The following is a 20,074-nucleotide window of genomic DNA, read 5'->3' on the forward strand; positions in this document are numbered from 1 at the left end:
GCTTTCACACACACTTATCTCTCAGAACTGAGCAAGTGGAGAGACGTTCGTTCATCTAGCACCAAGGGAACGGGTTGCAGGAGACACTTTTTCTCTGCTTTCTCAGTCTGTTTCCTAGTGCCGGTTTGAAGTTCCTGCAGTTTTCACTGTCAAACAGAGTTGGAGCTAGTACCTCCCCATATATGTGTATGGAATGGAGTTTGCAACTGAAAAGAAACTTTGTGTTCCCAACAAGCAAGGTGAAGTGCGGCTTTCACACACACTTATCTCTCAGAACTGAGCAAGTGGAGAGACGTTCGTTCATTTAGCACCAAGGGAACGGGTTACAGGAGACACTTTTTCTCTGCTTTCTCAGTCTGTTTCCTAGTGCCGGTTTGAAGTTCCTGCAGTTTTCACTGTAAAACCGAGTTGGAGCTTCTACCTCCCCATATATATGTATGGAATGGAGTTTGCAACTGAAAAGAAACTTTGTGTTCCCAACAAGCTAGGTGAAGGACGGCTTTCACACACACTTATCTCTCAGAACTGAGCAAGTTGAGAGACGTTCGTTCATCTAGCACCAAGGGAACGGGTTGCAGGAGACACTTTTTCTCTGCTTTCTCAGTCTGTTTCCTAGTGCCGGTTTGAAGTTCCTGCAGTTTTCACTGTCAAACCGAGTTGGAGCTAGTACCTCCCCATATATATGTATGAAATTGGGTTGGCAACTGAAAAGAAACTTTGTGTTCCCAACAAGCTAGGTGAAGGACGGCTTTCACACACACTTACCTCTCAGAACTGAGCAAGTGGAGAGACGTTCTTTCATGTAGCAACAAGGGAACGGGTTGCAGGAGACACTTTTTCTCTGCTTCCTCAGTCTGTTTCCTAGTGCCGGTTTGAAGTTCCTGCAGTTTTCACTGTAAAACCGAGTTGGAGCTTGTACCTCCCCATATATATGTATGGAATGGAGTTGGCAACTGAAAAGAAATTTTGTGTTCCAAACAAGCTAGGTGAAGGACGGCTTTCACACACACTTATCTCTCAGAACTGAGCAAGTTGAGAGACGTTCGTTCATCTAGCACCAAGGGAACGGGTTGCATGAGACACTTTTTCTCTGCTTTCTCAGTCTGTTTCCTAGTGCCGGTTTGAAGTTCCTGCATATATCACTGTAAAACCGAGTTGGAGCTTCTAAATCCCCATATATATGTATGGAATTGAGTTGGCACCTGAAAAGAAACCTTGTGTTCCCAACAAGCTAGGTGAAGGACCGCTTTCACACACACTTATCTCTCAGAAATGAGCAATTTGAGAGACGTTCGTTCATCTAGCACCAAGGGAACGGGTTGCAGGAGACACTTTTTCTCTGCACCCTCATTCTGTTTCCTAGTGCCGGTTTGAAGTTCCTGCAGTTTTCACTGTAAAACCGAGTTGGAGCTTCTACCTCCCCATATATATGTATGGAATGGAGGTTGCAACTGAAAAGAAACTTTGTGTTCCCAACAAGCTAGTTGAAGGACGGCTTTCACACACACTTATCTCTCAGAACAGAGCAATTGGAGAGACGTTCGTTCATCTAGCACCAAGGGAACGGGTTGCAGGAGACACTTTTTCTCTGCTTTCTCAGTCTGTTTCCTAGTGCCGGTTTGAAGTTCCTGCAGTTTTCACTGTCAAACCGAGTTGGAGCTAGTACCTCCCCATATATATGTATGGAATGGAGTTGCAACTGAAAAGAAACTTTGTGTTCCCAACAAGCTAGGTGAAGGATTGCTTTCACACGCACATATCTCTCAGAACTGAGCAAGTGGAGAGACGTTCGTTCATCTAGCACCAAGGGATCGGGTTGCAAGAGACACTTTTTCTCTGCTTTCTCAGTCTGTTTCCTAGTGCCTGTTTGAAGTTCCTGCAGTTTTCATTGTCAAACCGATTTGGAGCTAGTATCTCCCCATATATATGAATGGAATGGAGTTTGCAACTGAAAAGAAACTTTGTGTTCCCAACAAGCTAGGTGAAGGACGGCTTTCACACACACTTATCTCTCAGAACTGAGCAAGTGGAGAGACGTTCGTTCATGTAGCACAAAGGGAACGGGTTGCAGGAGACACTTTTTCTCTGCTTTCTCAGTCTGTTTCCTAGTGCCGGTTTGAAGTTCCTGCAGTTTTCACTCTCAAACCGAGTTGGAGCTAGTACCTCCCAATATATATGTATGGAATTGAGTTGGCAACTGAAAAGAAACTTTGTGTTCCCAACAAGCTAGGTGAAGGACGGCTTTCACACACACTTATCTCTCAGAACAGAGCAAGTGGAGAGACGTTCGTTCATCTAGCACCAAGGGAACGGGTTGCAGGAGACACTTTTTCTCTGCTTTCTCAGTCTGTTTCCTAGTGCCGGTTTGAAGTTCCTGCAGTTTTCACTGTCAACCCGAGTTGGAGCTAGTACCTCCCCATATATATGTATGGAATGGAGTTTGCAACCGAAAAGAAACTTTGTTTTCCCAACAAGCTAGGTTAAGGACGGCTTTCACACGCACATATCTCTCAGAACTGAGCAAGTGGAGAGATGTTCGTTCATCTAGCACCAAGGGAACGGGTTGCAGGAGACACTTTTTCTCTGCTTTCTCAGTCTGTTTCCTAGTGCCGGTTTGAAGTTCCTGCAGTTTTCATTGTCAAACCGATTTGGAGCTAGTTTCTCCCCATATATATGTATGGAATGGAGTTTACAACTGAAAAGAAACTTTGTGTTCCCAACAAGCTTGGTGAAGAGCTGCTTTCACACACACTTATCTCTCAGAACTGAGCAAGTGGAGAGACGTTCGTTCATCCAGCACCAAGGGAACTGGTTGCAGGAGACACTTTTTCAATGCTTTCTCAGTCTGTTTCCTAGTGCCGGTTTGAAGTTCCTGCAGTTATCACTGTAAAACCGAGTTGCAGCTTGTACCTCCCCATATATATGTATGGAATGGAGTTTGCATCTGAAAAGAAACTTTGTGTTCCCAACAAGCTAGGTGAAGGACGGATTTCACACACACTTATCTCTCAGAACTGAGCAATTGGAGAGACGTTCGTTCATCTAGCACCAAGGGAACGGGTTGCAGGGGACACTTTTTCTCTGTTTTCTCAGTCTGTTTCCTAGTGCCGGTTTGAAGTTCCTGCAGTTTTCACTGTGAAACCGAGTTGGAGCTTCTACCTCCCCATATATATGTATGGAATGGGGTTTGCAACTGAAAAGAAACTTTGTGTTCCCAACAAGCAAGGTGAAGGACGGCTTTCACACACACTTACCTCTCAGAACTGAGCAAGTGGAGAGACGTTCGTTCATCTAGCACCAAGGGAACGGGTTGCAGGGGACAATTTTTCTCTGCTTTCTCAGTCTGTTTCCTAGTGCCGGTTTGAAGTTCCTGCAGTTTTCACTGTCAAACCGAGTTGGAGCTAGTACCTCCCCATATATATGTATGGAATGGAGTTTGCAACTGAAAAGAAACTTTGTGTTCCCAACAAGCTAGGTGAAGGACGGCTTTCACACACACTTATCTCTCAGAACTGAGCAAGTGGAGAGACGTTCGTTCATGTAGCACCAAGGGAACGGGTTGCAGGAGACACTTTTTCTCTGCTTCCTCAGTCTGTTTCCTAGTGCCGGTTTGAAGTTCCTGCAGTTTTCACTGTAAAACCGAGTTGGAGCTTGTACCTCCCCATATATATGTATGGAATGGAGTTTGCAACTGAAAAGAAACTTTGTGTTCCCAACAAGCTAGGTGAAGAACGGCTTTCACACACACATATCTCTCAGAACTGAGCAAGTGGAGAGACGTTCGTTCATCTAGCACCAAGGGAACGGGTTGCAGGAGACACTTTTTCTCTGCTTTCTCAGTCTGTTTCCTAGTGCCGGTTTGAAGTTCCTGCAGTTTTCACTGTAAAACTGAGTTGGAGCTTCTACCTCCCCATATATATGTATGGAATGGATTTTGCAACTGAAAAGAAACTTTGTGTTCCCAACAAGCTAGGTGAAGGACGGCTTTCACACACACTTATCTCTCAGAACAGAGCAAGTGGAGAGACTTTCGTTCATCTAGCACCAAGGGAACGCGTTGCAGGAGACACTTTTTCTCTGCTTTCTCAGTCTGTTTCCTAGTGCCGGTTTGAAGTTCCTGCAGTTTTCACTATCAAACCGAGTTGGAGCTAGTACCTCCCCATACATAAGTATGGAATGGAGTTTGAAACTGAAAAGAAACTGTGTGTTCCCAACAAGCTAGGTGAAGGACGGCTTTCACACGCACATATCTCTCAGAACTGAGCAACTGTAGAGACGTTCGTTCATCTAGCACAAAGGGAACGGGTTGCAGGAGACACTTTTTCTCTGCTTCCTCAGTCTGTTTCATAGTGCCGGTTTGAAGTTCCTGCAGTTTTCACTGTAAAACCGAGTTGGAGCTTGTACCTCCCCATATATATGTATGGAATGGAGTTTGCAACTGAAAAGAAACTTTGTGTTCCCAACAAGCTAGGTGAAGGACGGCTTTCACACACACTTATCTCTCAGAACTGAGCAAGTGGAGAGACGTTCGTTCATCTAGCACCAAGGGAACGGGTTGCAGGGGACACTTTTTCTCTGCTTTCTCAGTCTGTTTTCTAGTGCCGGTTTGATGTTCCTGCAGTTTTCACTGTAAAACCGTGTTGGAGCTTCTACTTCCCCATATATATGTATGGAATGGAGTTTGCAACTGAAAAGAAACTTTGTGTTCACAACAAGCTAGGTGAAGGACGGCTTTCACACGCACATATCTCTCAGAACTGAGCAAGTGGAGAGACGTTCGTTCATCTAGCACCAAGGGAACGGGTTGCAGGAGACACTTTTTCTCTGCTTCCTCAGTCTGTTTCATAGTGCCGGTTTGAAGTTCCTGCAGTTTTCACTGTAAAACCGAGTTGGAGCTTGTACCTCGCCATATATATGTATGGAATGGAGTTTGCAACTGAAAAGAAACTTTCTGTTCCCAACAAGCTAGGTGAAGGACGGCTTTCACACACACTTATCTCTCAGAACTGAGCAAGTGGAGAGACGTTCGTTCATCTAGCACCAAGGGAACGGGTTGCAGGGGACACTTTTTCTCTGCTTTCTCAGTCTGTTTTCTAGTGCCGGTTTGATGTTCCTGCAGTTTTCACTGTAAAACCGATTTGGAGCTTCTACTTCCCCATATATATGTATGGAATGGAGTTTGCAACTGAAAAGAAACTTTGTGTTCACAACAAGCTAGGTGAAGGACGGCTTTCACACACACTTATCTCTCAGAACAGAGCAAGTGGAGAGACGTTCGTTCATCTAGCACCAAGGGAACGGGTTGCAAGAGACACTTTTTCTCTGCTTTCTCAGTCTGTTTCCTAGTGCCTGTTTGAAGTTCCTGCATTTTTCATTGTCAAACCGATTTGGAGCTAGTATCTCCCCATATATATGAATGGAATGGAGTTTGCAACTGAAAAGAAACTTTGTGTTCCCAACAAGCTAGGTGAAGGACGGCTTTCACACACACTTATCTCTCAGAACTGAGCAAGTGGAGAGACGTTCGTTCATGTAGCACAAAGGGAACGGGTTGCAGGAGACACTTTTTCTCTGCTTTCTCAGTCTGTTTCCTAGTGCCGGTTTGAAGTTCCTGCAGTTTTCACTCTCAAACCGAGTTGGAGCTAGTACCTCCCAATATATATGTATGGAATTGAGTTGGCAACTGAAAAGAAACTTTGTGTTCCCAACAAGCTAGGTGAAGGACGGCTTTCACACACACTTATCTCTCAGAACAGAGCAAGTGGAGAGACGTTCGTTCATCTAGCACCAAGGGAACGGGTTGCAGGAGACACTTTTTCTCTGCTTTCTCAGTCTGTTTCCTAGTGCCGGTTTGAAGTTCCTGCAGTTTTCACTGTCAACCCGAGTTGGAGCTAGTACCTCCCCATATATATGTATGGAATGGAGTTTGCAACCGAAAAGAAACTTTGTTTTCCCAACAAGCTAGGTTAAGGACGGCTTTCACACGCACATATCTCTCAGAACTGAGCAAGTGGAGAGATGTTCGTTCATCTAGCACCAAGGGAACGGGTTGCAGGAGACACTTTTTCTCTGCTTTCTCAGTCTGTTTCCTAGTGCCGGTTTGAAGTTCCTGCAGTTTTCATTGTCAAACCGATTTGGAGCTAGTTTCTCCCCATATATATGTATGGAATGGAGTTTACAACTGAAAAGAAACTTTGTGTTCCCAACAAGCTTGGTGAAGAGCGGCTTTCACACACAGTTATCTCTCAGAACTGAGCAAGTGGAGAGACGTTCGTTCATCCAGCACCAAGGGAACTGGTTGCAGGAGACACTTTTTCAATGCTTTCTCAGTCTGTTTCCTAGTGCCGGTTTGAAGTTCCTGCAGTTATCACTGTAAAACCGAGTTGCAGCTTGTACCTCCCCATATATATGTATGGAATGGGGTTTGCATCTGAAAAGAAACTTTGTGTTCCCAACAAGCTAGGTGAAGGACGGATTTCACACACAATTATCTCTCAGAACTGAGCAATTGGAGAGACGTTCGTTCATCTAGCACCAAGGGAACGGGTTGCAGGAGACACTTTTTCTCTGTTTTCTCAGTCTGTTTCCTAGTGCCGGTTTGAAGTTCCTGCAGTTTTCACTGTGAAACCGATTTGGAGCTTCTACCTCCCCATATATATGTATGGAATGGGGTTTGCAACTGAAAAGAAACTTTGTGTTCCCAACAAGCAAGGTGAAGGACGGCTTTCACACACACTTATCTCTCAGAACTGAGCAAGTGGAGAGACGTTCGTTCATCTAGCACCAAGGGAACGGGTTGCAGGGGACAATTTTTCTCTGCTTTCTCAGTCTTTTTCCTAGTGCCGGTTTGAAGTTCCTGCAGTTTTCACTGTCAAACCGAGTTGGAGCTAGTACCTCCCCATATATATGTATGGAATGGAGTTTGCAACTGAAAAGAAACTTTGTGTTCCCAACAAGCTAGGTGAAGGACGGCTTTCACACACACTTATCTCTCAGAACTGAGCAAGTGGAGAGACGTTCGTTCATGTAGCACCAAGGGAACGGGTTGCAGGAGACACTTTTTCTCTGCTTCCTCAGTCTGTTTCCTAGTGCCGGTTTGAAGTTCCTGCAGTTTTCACTGTAAAACCGAGTTGGAGCTTGTACCTCCCCATATATATGTATGGAATGGAGTTTGCAACTGAAAAGAAACTTTGTGTTCCCAACAAGCAAGCTGAAGGACGGCTTTCACACACACATATCTCTCAGAACTGAGCAAGTGGAGAGACGTTCGTTCATCTAGCACCAAGGGAACGGGTTGCAGGGGACACTTTTTCTCTGCTTTCTCAGTCTGTTTTCTAGTGCCGGTTTGATGTTCCTGCAGTTTTCACTGTAAAACCGAGTTGGAGCTTCTACTTCCCCATATATATGTATGGAATGGAGTTTGCAACTGAAAAGAAACTTTGTGTTCACAACAAGCTAGGTGAAGGACGGCTTTCACACGCACATATCTCTCAGAACTGAGCAAGTGGAGAGACGTTCGTTCATTTAGCACCAAGGGAACGGGTTGCAGGAGACACTTTTTCTCTGCTTCCTCAGTCTGTTTCATAGTGCCGGTTTGAAGTTCCTGCAGTTTTCACTGTAAAACCGAGTTGGAGCTTGTACCTCCCCATATATATGTATGGAATGGAGTTTGCAACTGAAAAGAAACTTTGTGTTCCCAACAAGCTAGGTGAAGGACGGCTTTCACACACACTTATCTCTCAGAACTGAGCAAGTGGAGAGACGTTCGTTCATCTAGCACCAAGGGAACGGGTTGCAGGGGACACTTTTTCTCTGCTTTCTCAGTCTGTTTTCTAGTGCCGGTTAGATGTTCCTGCAGTTTTCACTGTAAAACCGAGTTGGAGCTTCTACTTCCCCATATATATGTATGGAATGGAGTTTGCAACTGAAAAGAAACTTTGTGTTCACAACAAGCTAGGTGAAGGATGGCTTTCACACACACTTATCTCTCAGAACAGAGCAAGTGGAGAGACGTTCGTTCATCTAGCACCAAGGGAACGGGTTGCAGGAGACAATTTTTCTCTGCTTTCTCAGTCTTTTTCCTAGTGCCGGTTTGAAGTTCCTGCAGTTTTCACTGTCAAACCGAGTTGGAGCTAGTACCTCCCCATATATATGTATGGAATGGAGTTTGCAACTGAAAAGAAACTTTGTGTTCCCAACAAGCTAGGTGAAGGACGGCTTTCACACACACTTATCTCTCAGAACTGAGCAAGTGGAGAGACGTTCGTTCATGTAGCACCAAGGGAACGGGTTGCAGGAGACACTTTTTCTCTGCTTCCTCAGTCTGTTTCCTAGTGCCGGTTTGAAGTTCCTGCAGTTTTCACTGTAAAACCGAGTTGGAGCTTGTACCTCCCCATATATATGTATGGAATGGAGTTTGCAACTGAAAAGAAACTTTGTGTTCCCAACAAGCAAGCTGAAGGACGGCTTTCACACACACATATCTCTCAGAACTGAGCAAGTGGAGAGACGTTCGTTCATCTAGCACCAAGGGAACGGGTTGCAGGGGACACTTTTTCTCTGCTTTCTCAGTCTGTTTTCTAGTGCCGGTTTGATGTTCCTGCAGTTTTCACTGTAAAACCGAGTTGGAGCTTCTACTTCCCCATATATATGTATGGAATGGAGTTTGCAACTGAAAAGAAACTTTGTGTTCACAACAAGCTAGGTGAAGGACGGCTTTCACACGCACATATCTCTCAGAACTGAGCAAGTGGAGAGACGTTCGTTCATTTAGCACCAAGGGAACGGGTTGCAGGAGACACTTTTTCTCTGCTTCCTCAGTCTGTTTCATAGTGCCGGTTTGAAGTTCCTGCAGTTTTCACTGTAAAACCGAGTTGGAGCTTGTACCTCCCCATATATATGTATGGAATGGAGTTTGCAACTGAAAAGAAACTTTGTGTTCCCAACAAGCTAGGTGAAGGACGGCTTTCACACACACTTATCTCTCAGAACTGAGCAAGTGGAGAGACGTTCGTTCATCTAGCACCAAGGGAACGGGTTGCAGGGGACACTTTTTCTCTGCTTTCTCAGTCTGTTTTCTAGTGCCGGTTAGATGTTCCTGCAGTTTTCACTGTAAAACCGAGTTGGAGCTTCTACTTCCCCATATATATGTATGGAATGGAGTTTGCAACTGAAAAGAAACTTTGTGTTCACAACAAGCTAGGTGAAGGATGGCTTTCACACACACTTATCTCTCAGAACAGAGCAAGTGGAGAGACGTTCGTTCATCTAGCACCAAGGGAACGGGTTGCAGGAGACACTTTTTCTCTGCTTCCTCAGTCTGTTTCCTAGTGCCGGTTTGAAGTTCCTGCAGTTTTCACTGTAAAACCGAGTTGGAGCTAGTACCTCCCCATATATATGTATGGAATGGAGTTTGCAACTGAAAAGAATCTTTGTGTTCCCAACAAGCTAGGTGAAGGACCGCTTTCACACACACTTATCTCTCAGAACTGAGCAAGTGGAGAGACGTTCGTTCATCTAGCACCAAGGGAACGGGTTGCAGGAGACACTTTTTCTCTGCTTTCTCAGTCTGTTTCCTAGTGCCGGTTTGAAGTTCCTGCAGTTTTCACTGTCAAACAGAGTTGGAGCTAGTACCTCCCCATATATATGTATGGAATGGAGTTTGCAACTGAAAAGAAACTTTGTGTTCCCAACAAGCTAGGTGAAGGGCGGCTTTCACACACACTTATCTCTCAGAACTGAGCAAGTGGAGAGACGTTCGTTCATCTAGCACCAAGGGAACGGGTTGCAGGGGACACTTTTTCTCTGCTTTCTCAGTCTGTTTTCTAGTGCCGGTTTGATGTTCCTGCAGTTTTCACTGTAAAACCGAGTTGGAGCTTCTACTTCCCCATATATATGTATGGAATGGAGTTTGCAACTGAAAAGAAACTTTGTGTTCACAACAAGCTAGGTGAAGGATGGCTTTCACACACACTTATCTCTCAGAACAGAGCAAGTGGAGAGACGTTCGTTCATCTAGCACCAAGGGAACGGGTTGCAGGAGACACTTTTTCTCTGCTTCCTCAGTCTGTTTCCTAGTGCCGGTTTGAAGTTCCTGCAGTTTTCACTGTAAAACCGAGTTGGAGCTAGTACCTCCCCATATATATGTATGGAATGGAGTTTGCAACTGAAAAGAATCTTTGTGTTCCCAACAAGCTAGGTGAAGGACCGCTTTCACACACACTTATCTCTCAGAACTGAGCAAGTGGAGAGACGTTCGTTCATCTAGCACCAAGGGAACGGGTTGCAGGAGACACTTTTTCTCTGCTTTCTCAGTCTGTTTCCTAGTGCCGGTTTGAAGTTCCTGCAGTTTTCACTGTCAAACAGAGTTGGAGCTAGTACATCCCCATATATATGTATGGAATGGAGTTTGCAACTGAAAAGAAACTTTGTGTTCCCAACAAGCTAGGTGAAGGGCGGCTTTCACACACACTTATCTCTCAGAACTGAGCAAGTGGAGAGACGTTCGTTCATCTAGCACCAAGGGAACGGGTTGCAGGAGACACTTTTTCTCTGCTTTCTCAGTCTGTTTCCTAGTGCCGGTTTGAAGTTCCTGCAGTTTTCACTGTAAAACCGAGTTGGAGCTTCTACCTCCCCATATATATGTATGGAATGGAGTTTGCAACTGAAAAGAAACTTTGTGTTCCCAACAAGCTAGGTGAAGGACGGCTTTCACACACACTTATCTCTCAGAACTGAGCAAGTTGAGAGACGTTCGTTCATCTAGCACCAAGGGAACGGGTTGCAGGAGACACTTTTTCTCTGCTTTCTCAGTCTGTTTCCTAGTGCCGGTTTGAAGTTCCTGCAGTTTTCACTGTAAAACCGATTTGGAGCTAGTACCTCCCCATATATATGTATGGAATGGAGTTTGCAACTGAAAAGAAACTTTGTGTTCCCAACAAGCTAGGTGAAGGACGGCTTTCACACACACTTATCTCTCAGAACTGAGCAAGTGGAGAGACGTTCGTTCATCTAGCACCAAGGGAACGGGTTGCAGGAGACACTTTTTCTCTGCTTTCTCAGTCTGTTTCCTAGTGCCGGTTTGAAGTTCCTGCAGTTTTCACTGTCAAACAGAGTTGGAGCTAGTACCTCCCCATATATATGTATGGAATGGAGTTTGCAACTGAAAAGAAACTTTGTGTTCCCAACAAGCTAGGTGAAGGGCGGCTTTCACACACACTTATCTCTCAGAACTGAGCAAGTGGAGAGACGTTCGTTCATCTAGCACCAAGGGAACGGGTTGCAGGGGACACTTTTTCTCTGCTTTCTCAGTCTGTTTTCTAGTGCCGGTTTGATGTTCCTGCAGTTTTCACTGTAAAACCGAGTTGGAGCTTCTACTTCCCCATATATATGTATGGAATGGAGTTTGCAACTGAAAAGAAACTTTGTGTTCACAACAAGCTAGGTGAAGGATGGCTTTCACACACACTTATCTCTCAGAACAGAGCAAGTGGAGAGACGTTCGTTCATCTAGCACCAAGGGAACGGGTTGCAGGAGACACTTTTTCTCTGCTTCCTCAGTCTGTTTCCTAGTGCCGGTTTGAAGTTCCTGCAGTTTTCACTGTAAAACCGAGTTGGAGCTAGTACCTCCCCATATATATGTATGGAATGGAGTTTGCAACTGAAAAGAATCTTTGTGTTCCCAACAAGCTAGGTGAAGGACCGCTTTCACACACACTTATCTCTCAGAACTGAGCAAGTGGAGAGACGTTCGTTCATCTAGCACCAAGGGAACGGGTTGCAGGAGACACTTTTTCTCTGCTTTCTCAGTCTGTTTCCTAGTGCCGGTTTGAAGTTCCTGCAGTTTTCACTGTCAAACAGAGTTGGAGCTAGTACCTCCCCATATATATGTATGGAATGGAGTTTGCAACTGAAAAGAAACTTTGTGTTCCCAACAAGCTAGGTGAAGGGCGGCTTTCACACACACTTATCTCTCAGAACTGAGCAAGTGGAGAGACGTTCGTTCATCTAGCACCAAGGGAACGGGTTGCAGGAGACACTTTTTCTCTGCTTTCTCAGTCTGTTTCCTAGTGCCGGTTTGAAGTTCCTGCAGTTTTCACTGTAAAACCGAGTTGGAGCTTCTACCTCCCCATATATATGTATGGAATGGAGTTTGCAACTGAAAAGAAACTTTGTGTTCCCAACAAGCTAGGTGAAGGACGGCTTTCACACACACTTATCTCTCAGAACTGAGCAAGTTGAGAGACGTTCGTTCATCTAGCACCAAGGGAACGGGTTGCAGGAGACACTTTTTCTCTGCTTTCTCAGTCTGTTTCCTAGTGCCGGTTTGAAGTTCCTGCAGTTTTCACTGTAAAACCGATTTGGAGCTAGTACCTCCCCATATATATGTATGGAATGGAGTTTGCAACTGAAAAGAAACTTTGTGTTCCCAACAAGCTAGGTGAAGGACGGCTTTCACACACACTTATCTCTCAGAACTGAGCAAGTGGAGAGAAGTTCGTTCATGTAGCACAAAGGGAACGGGTTTCAGGAGAAACTTTTTCTCTGCTTTCTCAGTCTGTTTCCTAGTGCCGGTTTGAAGTTCCTGCAGTTTTCACTGTAAAACCGAGTTGGAGCTAGTACCTCCCCATATATATGTATGAAATTGGGTTGGCAACTGAAAAGAAACTTTGTGTTCCCAACAAGCTAGGTGAAGGACGGCTTTCACACACACTTACTTCTCAGAACTGAGCAAGTGGAGAGACGTTCTTTCATGTAGCAACAAGGGAACGGGTTGCAGGAGACACTTTTTCTCTGCTTCCTCAGTCTGTTTCCTAGTGCCGGTTTGAAGTTCCTGCAGTTTTCACTGTAAAACCGAGTTGGAGCTTGTACCTCCCCATATATATGTATGGAATGGAGTTGGCAACTGAAAAGAAATTTTGTGTTCCAAACAAGCTAGGTGAAGGACGGCTTTCACACACACTTATCTCTCAGAACTGAGCAAGTGGAGAGACGTTCGTTCATCTAGCACCAAGGGAACGGGTTGCAGGAGACACTTTTTCTCTGCTTTCTCAGTCTGTTTCCTAGTGCCGGTTTGAAGTTCCTGCATATATCACTGTAAAACCGAGTTGGAGCTTCTACCTCCCCTTATATATGTATGGAATTGTGTTGGCACCTGAAAAGAAACCTTGTGTTCCCAACAAGCTAGGTGAAGGACCGCTTTCACACACACTTATCTCTCAGAAATGAGCAATTTGAGAGACGTTCGTTCATCTAGCACCAAGGGAACGGGTTGCAGGAGACACTTTTTCTCTGCATCATCATTCTGTTTCCTAGTGCCGGTTTGAAGTTCCTGCAGTTTTCACTGTAAAACCGAGTTGGAGCTTCTACCTCCCCATATATATGTATGGAATGGAGGTTGCAACGGAGAAGAAACTTTGTGTTCCCAACAAGCTAGGTGAAGGACGGCTTTCACACACACTTATCTCTCAGAACAGAGCAATTGGAGAGACGTTCGTTCATCTAGCACCAAGGGAACGGGTTGCAGGAGACACTTTTTCTCTGCTTTCTCAGTCTGTTTCCTAGTGCCGGTTTGAAGTTCCTGCAGTTTTCACTGTCAAACCGAGTTGGAACTAGTACCTCCCCATATATATGTATGGAATGGAGTTTGCAACTGAAAAGAAACTTTGTGTTCCCAACAAGCTAGGTGAAGTATTGCTTTCACACGCACATATCTCTCAGAACTGAGCAAGTGGAGAGACGTTCGTTCATCTAGCACCAAGGGAACGGGTTGCTGAAGACACTTTTTCTCTGCTTTCTCAGTCTGTTTCCTAGTGCCGGTTTGAAGTTCCTGCAGTTTTCACTGTAAAACCGATTTGGAGCTAGTACCTCCCCATATATATGTATGGAATGGAGTTTGCAACTGAAAAGAAACTTTGTGTTCCCAACAAGCTAGGTGAAGGACGGCTTTCACACACACTTATCTCTCAGAACTGAGCAAGTGGAGAGACGTTCGTTCATGTAGCACAAAGGGAACGGGTTTCAGGAGACACTTTTTCTCTGCTTTCTCAGTCTGTTTCCTAGTGCCGGTTTGAAGTTCCTGCAGTTTTCACTGTAAAACCGAGTTGGAGCTAGTACCTCCCCATATATATGTATGAAATTGGGTTGGCAACTGAAAAGAAACTTTGTGTTCCCAACAAGCTAGGTGAAGGACGGCTTTCACACACACTTACTTCTCAGAACTGAGCAAGTGGAGAGACGTTCTTTCATGTAGCAACAAGGGAACGGGTTGCAGGAGACACTTTTTCTCTGCTTCCTCAGTCTGTTTCCTAGTGCCGGTTTGAAGTTCCTGCAGTTTTCACTGTAAAACCGAGTTGGAGCTTGTACCTCCCCATATATATGTATGGAATGGAGTTGGCAACTGAAAAGAAATTTTGTGTTCCAAACAAGCTAGGTGAAGGACGGCTTTCACACACACTTATCTCTCAGAACTGAGCAAGTGGAGAGACGTTCGTTCATCTAGCACCAAGGGAACGGGTTGCAGGAGACACTTTTTCTCTGCTTTCTCAGTCTGTTTCCTAGTGCCGGTTTGAAGTTCCTGCATATATCACTGTAAAACCGAGTTGGAGCTTCTACCTCCCCTTATATATGTATGGAATTGACTTGGCACCTGAAAAGAAACCTTGTGTTCCCAACAAGCTAGGTGAAGGACCGCTTTCACACACACTTATCTCTCAGAAATGAGCAATTTGAGAGACGTTCGTTCATCTAGCACCAAGGGAACGGGTTGCAGGAGACACTTTTTCTCTGCATCCTCATTCTGTTTCCTAGTGCCGGTTTGAAGTTCCTGCAGTTTTCACTGTAAAACCGAGTTGGAGCTTCTACCTCCCCATATATATGTATGGAATGGAGGTTGCAACGGAGAAGAAACTTTGTGTTCCCAACAAGCTAGGTGAAGGACGGCTTTCACACACACTTATCTCTCAGAACAGAGCAATTGGAGAGACGTTCGTTCATCTAGCACCAAGGGAACGGGTTGCAGGAGACACTTTTTCTCTGCTTTCTCAGTCTGTTTCCTAGTGCCGGTTTGAAGTTCCTGCAGTTTTCACTGTCAAACCGAGTTGGAGCTAGTACCTCCCCATATATATGTATGGAATGGACTTTGCAACTGAAAAGAAACTTTGTGTTCCCAACAAGCTAGGTGAAGTATTGCTTTCACACGCACATATCTCTCAGAACTGAGCAAGTGGAGAGACGTTCGTTCATCTAGCACCAAGGGAACGGGTTGCTGAAGACACTTTTTCTCTGCTTTCTCAGTCTGTTTCCTAGTGCCTGTTTGAAGTTCCTGCAGTTTTCATTGTCAAACCGATTTGGAGCTAGTATCTCCCCATATATATGAATGGAATGGAGTTTGCAACTGAAAAGAAACTTTGTGTTCCCAACAAGCTAGGTGAAGGACGGCTTTCACACACACTTATCTCTCAGAACTGAGCAAGTGGAGAGACGTTCGTTCATCTAGCACCAAGGGAACGGGTTGCAGGAGACACTTTTTCTCTGCTTTCTCAGTCTGTTTCCTAGTGCCGGTTTGAAGTTCCTGCAGTTTTCACTGTAAAACCGAGTTGGAGCTAGTACCTCCCCATATATATGTATGGAATGGAGTTTGCAACTGAAAAGAAACTTTGTGTTCCCAACAAGCTAGGTGAAGGACGGCTTTCACACACACTTATCTCTCAGAACTGAGCAAGTGGAGAGACGTTCGTTCATGTAGCACAAAGGGAACGGGTTGCAGGAGACACTTTTTCTCTGCTTTCTCAGTCTGTTTCCTAGTGCCGGTTTGAAGTTCCTGCAGTTTTCACTGTCAAACCGAGTTGGAGCTAGTACCTCCCCATATATATGTATGGAATTGAGTTGGCAACTGAAAAGAAACTTTGTGTTCCCAACAAGCTAGGTGAAGGACGGCTTTCACACACACTTATCTCTCAGAACTGAGCAAGTGGAGAGACGTTCTTTCATGTAGCACCAAGGGAACGGGTTGCAGGGGACACTTTTTCTCTGCTTCCTCAGTCTGTTTCCTAGTGCCGGTTTGAAGTTCCTGCAGATTTCACTGTAAAACCGAGTTGGAGCTTGTACCTCCCCATATATATGTATGGAATGGAGTTTGCAACTGAAAAGAAACTTTGTGTTCCCTACAAGCTAGGTGAAGGACGGCTTTCACACACACTTATCTCTCAGAACTGAGCAAGTGGAGAGACGTTCGTTCATGTAGCACAAAGGGAACGGGTTTCAGGAAACACTTTTTCTCTGCTTCTCAGTCTGTTTCCTAGTGCCGGTTTGAAGTTCCTGCAGTTTTCACTGTCAAACCGAGTTGGAGCTAGTACCTCCCCATATATATGTATGAAATTGGGTTGGCAACTGAAAAGAAACTTTGTGTTCCCAACAAGCTAGGTGAAGGACGGCTTTCACACACACTTACTTCTCAGAACTGAGCAAGTGGAGAGACGTTCTTTCATGTAGCAACAAGGGAACGGGTTGCAGGAGACACTTTTTCTCTGCTTCCTCAGTCTGTTTCCTAGTGCCGGTTTGAAGTTCCTGCAGTTTTCACTGTAAAACCGAGTTGGAGCTTGTACCTCCCCATATATATGTATGGAATGGAGTTGGCAACTGAAAAGAAATTTTGTGTTCCAAACAAGCTAGGTGAAGGACGGCTTTCACACACACTTATCTCTCAGAACTGAGCAAGTGGAGAGACGTTCGTTCATCTAGCACCAAGGGAACGGGTTGCAGGAGACACTTTTTCTCTGCTTTCTCAGTCTGTTTCCTAGTGCCGGTTTGAAGTTCCTGCATATATCACTGTAAAACCGAGTTGGAGCTTCTACCTCCCCATATATATGTATGGAATTGAGTTGGCACCTGAAAAGAAACCTTGTGTTCCAAACAAGTTAGGTGAAGGACCGCTTTAACACACAATTATCTCTCAGAAATGAGCAATTTGAGAGACGTTCGTTCATCTAGCACCAAGGGAACGGGTTGCAGGAGACACTTTTTCTCTGCATCCTCATTCTGTTTCCTAGTGCCGGTTTGAAGTTCCTGCAGTTTTCACTGTAAAACCGAGTTGGAGCTTCTACCTCCCCATATATATGTATGGAATGGAGGTTGCAACTGAGAAGAAACTTTGTGTTCCCAACAAGCTAGGTGAAGGACGGCTTTCACACACACTTATCTCTCAGAACAGAGCAATTGGAGGGACGTTCGTTCATCTAGCACCAAGGGAACGGGTTGCAGGAGACACTTTTTCTCTGCTTTCTCAGTCTGTTTCCTAGTGCCGGTTTGAAGTTCCTGCAGTTTTCACTGTCAAACCGAGTTGGAGCTAGTACCTCCCCATATATATGTATGGAATGGAGTTTGCAACTGAAAAGAAACTTTGTGTTCCCAACAAGCTAGGTGAAGGATTGCTTTCACACGCACATATCTCTCAGAACTGAGCAAGTGGAGAGACGTTCGTTCATCTAGCACCAAGGGAACGGGTTGCTGAAGACACTTTTTCTCTGCTTTCTCAGTCTGTTTCCTAGTGCCTGTTTGAAGTTCCTGCAGTTTTCATTGTCAAACCGATTTGGAGTTAGTATCTCCCCATATATATGTAAGGAATGGAGTTTGCAACTGAAAAGAAACTTTGTGTTCCCAACAAGCTAGGTGAAGGACGGCTTTCACACACACTTATCTCTCAGAACTGAGCAAGTGGAGAGACGTTCGTTCATCTAGCACCAAGGGAACGGGTTGCAGGAGACACTTTTTCTCTGCTTTCTCAGTCTGTTTCCTAGTGCCGGTTTGAAGTTCCTGCAGTTTTCACTGTCAAACCGAGTTGGAGCTAGTACCTCCCCATATATATGTATGGAATGGAGTTTGCAACTGAAAAGAAACTTTGTGTTCCCAACAAGCTAGGTGAAGGACGGCTTTCACACACACTTATCTCTCAGAACTTAGCAAGTGGAGAGACGTTCGTTCATGTAGCACAAAGGGAACGGGTTGCAGGAGACACTTTTTCTCTGCTTTCTCAGTCTGTTTCCTAGTGCCGGTTTGAAGTTCCTGCAGTTTTCACTGTCAAACCGAGTTGGAGCTAGTACCTCCCCATATGTATGTATGGAATTGAGTTGGCAACTGAAAAGAAACTTTGTGTTCCCAACAAGCTAGGTGAAGGACGGCTTTCACACACACTTATCTCTCAGAACTGAGCAAGTGGAGAGACGTTCTTTCATGTAGCACCAAGGGAACGGGTTGCAGGAGACACTTTTTCTCTGCTTCCTCAGTCTGTTTCCTAGTGCCGGTTTGAAGTTCCTGCAGTTTTCACTGTAAAACCGAGTTGGAGCTTGTACCTCCCCATATATATGTATGGAATGGAGTTTGCAACTGAAAAGAAACTTTGTGTTCCCATCAAGCTAGGTGAAGGACGGCTTTCACACACACTTATCTCTCAGAACTGAGCAAGTGGAGAGACGTTCGTTCATGTAGCACAAAGGGAACGGGTTTCAGGACACACTTTTTCTCTGCTTTCTCAGTCTGTTTCCTAGTGCCGGTTTGAAGTTCCTGCAGTTTTCACTCTCAAACCGAGTTGGAGCTAGTACCTCCCAATATATATGTATGGAATTGAGTTGGCAACTGAAAAGAAACTTTGTGTTCCCAACAAGCTAGGTGAAGGACGGCTTTCACACACACTTATCTCTCAGAACAGAGCAAGTGGAGAGACTTTCGTTCATCTAGCACCAAGGGAACGGGTTGCAGGAGACACTTTTTCTCTGCTTTCTCAGTCTGTTTCCTAGTGCCGGTTTGAAGTTCCTGCAGTTTTCACTGTCAACCCGAGTTGGAGCTAGTACCTCCCCATATATATGTATGGAATGGAGTTTGCAACCGAAAAGAAACTTTGTTTTCCCAACAAGCTAGGTTAAGGACGGCTTTCACACGCACATGTCTCTCAGAACTGAGCAAGTGGAGAGATGTTCGTTCATCTAGCACCAAGGGAACGGGTTGCAGGAGACACTTTTTCTCTGCTTTCTCAGTCTGTTTCCTAGTGCCGGTTTGAAGTTCCTGCAGTTTTCATTGTCAAACCGATTTGGAGAAGTGTCTCCCCATATATAATTATTGTAATGGAGTTTAAAAGTGAAAAGAAACTTTGTGTTCCCAACAAGCTTGGTGAAGAGCGGCTTTCACACACACTTATCTCTCAGAACTGAGCAAGTGGAGAGACGTTCTTTCATCCAGCACCAAGGGAACTGGTTGCAGGAGACACTTTTTCAATGCTTTCTCAGTCTGTTTCCTAGTGCCGGTTTGAAGTTCCTGCAGTTATCACTGTAAAACCGAGTTGCAGCTTGTACCTCCCCATATATATGTATGGAATGGAGTTTGCATCTGAAAAGAAACTTTGTGTTCCCAACAAGCTAGGTGAAGGACGGATTTCACACACACTTATCTCTCAGAACTGAGCAATTGGAGAGATGTTCGTTCATCTAGCACCAAGGGAACGGGTTGCAGGAGACACTTTTTCTCTGTTTTCTCAGTCTGTTTCCTAGTGCCGGTTTGAAGTTCCTGCAGTTTTCACTGTGAAACCGAGTTGGAGCTTCTACCTCCCCATATATATGTATGGAATGGAGTTTGCAACTGAAAAGAAACTTTGTGTTCCCAACAAGCTAGGTGAAGGACGGCTTTCACACACAGTTATCTCTCAGAACTTAGCAAGTGGAGAGACGTTCGTTCATCTAGCACCAAGGGAACGGGTTGCAGGAGACAATTTTTCTCTGCTTTCTCAGTCTGTTTCCTAGTGCCGGTTTGAAGTTCCTGCAGTTTTCACTGTCAAACCGAGTTGGAGCTAGTACCTCCCCATATATATGTATGGAATGGAGTTTGCAACTGAAAAGAAACTTTGTGTTCCCAACAAGCTAGGTGAAGGACGGCTTTCACACACACTTATCTCTCAGAACTGAGCAAGTGGAGAGACGTTCGTTCATGTAGCACCAAGGGAACGGGTTGCAGGAGACACTTTTTCTCTGCTTTCTCAGTCTGTTTCCTAGTGCCGGTTAGAAGTTCCTGCAGTTTTCACTGTCAAACC

This window comes from Camelus dromedarius, unplaced genomic scaffold (assembly GCF_036321535.1).
Source record: "Camelus dromedarius isolate mCamDro1 unplaced genomic scaffold, mCamDro1.pat HAP1_SCAFFOLD_114, whole genome shotgun sequence".
NCBI classification, from domain to species: Eukaryota; Metazoa; Chordata; class Mammalia; order Artiodactyla; family Camelidae; genus Camelus; species Camelus dromedarius.